General features: G+C 39.4%; 1 pseudogene; it reads left to right on the top strand.

The window, feature by feature from the left end:
- Nucleotides 1-2,383: 2,383 nt before the first annotated feature.
- On the top strand, nucleotides 2,384-3,587 carry LOC127234970 (60S ribosomal protein L4-like; annotated as a pseudogene).
- The last annotated feature ends 399 nt before the right edge of the window (nucleotides 3,588-3,986 follow it).

Below are 3,986 nucleotides of genomic sequence, written 5' to 3'. Positions count from 1 at the left end.
AATGATGAAGTCTGATTGCAATGTCTCCCTGATGGAGAAAAACACTATAGTCAATTCATCAATAACCTCATTAGTAACAATGTACATACCAGAATTAAGTTCCAAATTCATGATCAATTTTCTTACATTTCTTCACAAGCAGAATATTCTGTTCTAAGATATTGAAAGACATATATAGTCTAGGCAGAATTACAGTGACTTTTAAGGTGTATATATATATATTTTTTATCATGGCTTTTCTTTACTTGAAGAGAAAAAAATGCTCTCTAGAAAATAACACATGGGACTTTGGCCCAATGTTAGGAAATGCAAAGGCTTCCATCACAAGAGTAGTTTTTGTCTGATCAGCTTCATGGCGCTATGTTGGGTAGACAATCTGGCTATCTCTTGAGGAATATAGAAGTAGAAATAAGCCCTATGTTGTACCATCTTGGGGTGGCACAGTCCAAGCCTGTCACTTGAGTACATGTACTGCTGATTGGCAAGCTTTGTTCATCATAACCCAGAAAGGAAGCTAAAAAGAAAGATGAAATCAAGCAATCAGGTCAAACCAGTTCAAGAAGGAATTAGAGCCGTAGTTCAATGAAAATGCCTTGCTCTGTAGATCAGATAAAAATTTAAGACAACTTGAAACATTGTTCAACATTTTAAGTTTGCTAATGGAAGGGGAATCAAAAAGTTCACCCAAAATAAGAAAACAAAAACAACAAAACCAAAAAACAAATGCTGCTTGAAAGCAATTGGGTTAATATGTTTACATCCTAAGACATAAGCACGACACAGCAGCTATTTATATTTTATCAACAATTACAAAAGAATATTCCTAGACATTTTCCTTCTTCTTAGGTACTGACTAGACACTGGGGAAATAAAAAAGCCTCAGAGTTACCAAATCATACCCCAGTGACTGAGACTCTAGATTCCAAGTAAGAACATATTCAGCAAATTAATTATTATAACAAATATCTAAAGTGAGTGATAAGTTACAAGCTTTCATTTTACATGAAGTCTGTGAACTATGGAGTGCCTGGGTCCTTACATATTGTAGAGATAAAGTAAATGTCACAAAGCTTTCTCAGAAGCCTTATACAGACTGACCTCTGTGTGTGTGTGTGTGTGTGTGTGTGTGTGTGTGTGTGTGTATGCTGACATGCGTGTGTGTGCCTGTATGAGATCAAGGCACACATAAAACTAAAATCTTTAAAAAGATACTAAAACCAGATATAAAATTCAAGAAAGAAAGCTCTGGTTATTCTGAGGGAACACACACACCATTAAAAATTCCCTTTCAAATCTTCAAAATACTAATTTTCTTATTACTTTTAAATTACATTAGATGAAATGGCATAAGCAAATCACTTTATACTAACTATCACTGTTAATAATATGCTAGTTGTTTTGTATGTTTTAATTTGTGAATGCTTTATTAGTAAAAGAAGAAATCTAGCATTTGACTATTGTCCCTTCTATAAACAAAAACAAACCAAAAGAACTACTGTTTTTCTTTGGAAACTTTCACATTTTTCTATTGAAATATTCTAGCTCCTTCCACTGCTTGATCATGGCCCTCACTACTTACCTGTTGTATCTTCCAGCTGCATATCTGCCTTTTGTGTCTTGAGTTTCCCTATGTCTATCAGTGTAGAAAAGAATGCCAGAGATCCACTTGCCTTTGCCTCCTGAGTGCTAGAATTAAAAACATGGACCAGCACGATGGGCCCACATACTCTTTGTGTTGTTTTTAGAAACACCGTAAGTCCAATTAGTGTGGTTCTATATGCATGTATGTGGGGCAGTTCTCTTGACAGTGGGCAGCCTGTAAGGGGTCATATCCCTAAAGAAGAATATAGTTCCTCTGCCAAGCACGAGAACCCCAAACACAATGACAACAAAGGAGAGGTGGGGATTTTCTAAGATCTGCAAGTTTAAGTGAAGAATAGAACCATTAGAGGAAGGAGAAGGTAGGGGAAATAATAGCAAATCTAAGAATATATGAAGACTTATTAAGGAAAACCATAGTTTGTATGCTAATTAAAATATTATTAGGGACTAGAAAGTGCAGTTCACTCACCCATCACTCACAATTGCTTATAATTCCAGCTGCAGGACATCTGATGTTCCATTCTGGCCAATGGGCACCATACTAATAGACAGAAACATAGACTCAGACACACAGGTACACATATACTTAAAAGTAAATATAGGTGTGTGTGTTTGTGCGTGTGTGTGTGTCTGTGTGTAAAACAGAGGTTGATGGAAATACCCTGTATACATTGATAGATAACACTGCTTTTAGAAAATATGGGGCTTTTTCCTTTTCCTGTAGGGTCAAGAGTAGTATAGCCCTCTCCTCTTCCCATCATGACTTGAACCTGCCCCTCACATGGTGTACTCTCAGGGGGAGGAGTCATCTGGCAAAAATGTCACTTTGCCAGCTGTGTTCAGAGTTCCTATTCGACTGAATATTGTAAACTTTGTTCCCATCAGCTTGAAGAAAAACAACAGACAGTTCTATGCTGCCATGTAATCAGACAAGTGTTGAATGTTGGGGTACTGGCAGAGCTGTGGCTTAAAATCCCAGAGTTCCAGTTGGTAAGACCCACATTGCTGGGCAGGGTGTCTTTGAAAATACGTGTCAGGGAGGCTGCATGTTTGCACCAAACAAAACCTGGCATAATTGTCACCACAGTGTGAACAGAACCCAAAAGTGATACACCATTGGTTCTGTCCTGGCTGCCTCAGCCTTACCAGTTTTGGTGATGTCTAAAGGTCATCACATCGAGGAAGTTCCTGAACTCCCTTCGGATTGAAAGTTGCAAGAAGACCAAGGAGTCTGTTCAGAAACTCAGAGCTTGGAATGGCATCAAAAAGGTTTATGCCTCTCAGAGAATGAGAGATGGCAAGGGCAAAATGAGAACCTGGTGATGTGTGCAGAGCAAGGGACCCTGCATCATCATTAATGAAGATAATGGTATCATCAAGTCCTTCAGAAACATCCCCTGTATTACTCTGATTCATGTAAGCCAGCCGAACATTTTGAAACTTGCTCCTGGTGGGCGTGTGAGAAGTTTCTGCACTTTGGCTGAGAGTGCCTACCAGAAGTTAGATGAGTTGTATGGCACTTGGCATAAGTCTGCTTCCCTCAAGAGTAACTATAACTTTCCCATGCACAAGATGATGACCAGAGACCTTAGCAGAAACCTGACAAGCCCAGAGATCCAAAGAGCCCTCCGAGCAGCACGCCAGAAGATTCAGTAGAGAGTCTTGAGGAAGAAGCCACTGAAGAACCTGAGAATCATGTTGAAGCACGACCCTTACGCAAAGACTATGCGCAGGAATAGCATTCTTCGCCAGACCAGAAATCACAAACTCTGGGTGAAGAAACTAGGAGCAGCAGCAGCGACACTGGCAGCCAAACAGGAGAAAGGGACAGCAGAGAGGGGACTGCGGAGAGTAGGAAGCCCGTGGATATCAGGAAACAGAAGAAGCCTGCAGAGAAAAGGATTGCAACTACCAAGAAACCAGCGGCGGGAAAGAAAGAAGCAGAGAAGAAACCCACTACAGAAGAGAAAAGGCCTGCTATTTAAATGTGTTTCATTCCATAGAGAAAAAGAGATAGCCAATTTGAATAAAAACCTAATCAAAGATTTAAAAAAGCAAAACAAACAAACAAAAACCGTGGGGCATTAAATGAACATCTCATTTCCAGACACAGAGAATTTCCATGTGAGTTAAAGTCTCTCTCACTTTTCTTCTTTGTATTCTGTCCCTAAATTAACAAATAAAATGTATGGCCACTGTATGGGCAGCCAATGACTTGAGTTGACTAGCTCACTGACACAGCTTATGTAATGGTTTCATGTCTCAGAGACATATGTGTAAAAAGGTGTGCACTGGTGGTTCATGCCAACCATTATTCACAGTACAGTTTTCTCAGAATTCAAAGCTGTGTTTGTAATCTATATCTGCCAAGTGTGGCTTGATGT

Source organism: Phodopus roborovskii, unplaced genomic scaffold (assembly GCF_943737965.1).
Source record: "Phodopus roborovskii unplaced genomic scaffold, PHOROB, whole genome shotgun sequence".
NCBI lineage: Eukaryota > Metazoa > Chordata > Mammalia > Rodentia > Cricetidae > Phodopus > Phodopus roborovskii.
Note: the sequence above shows the minus strand (reverse complement) of the source record. Positions and strands in the feature narration are given on the sequence as shown.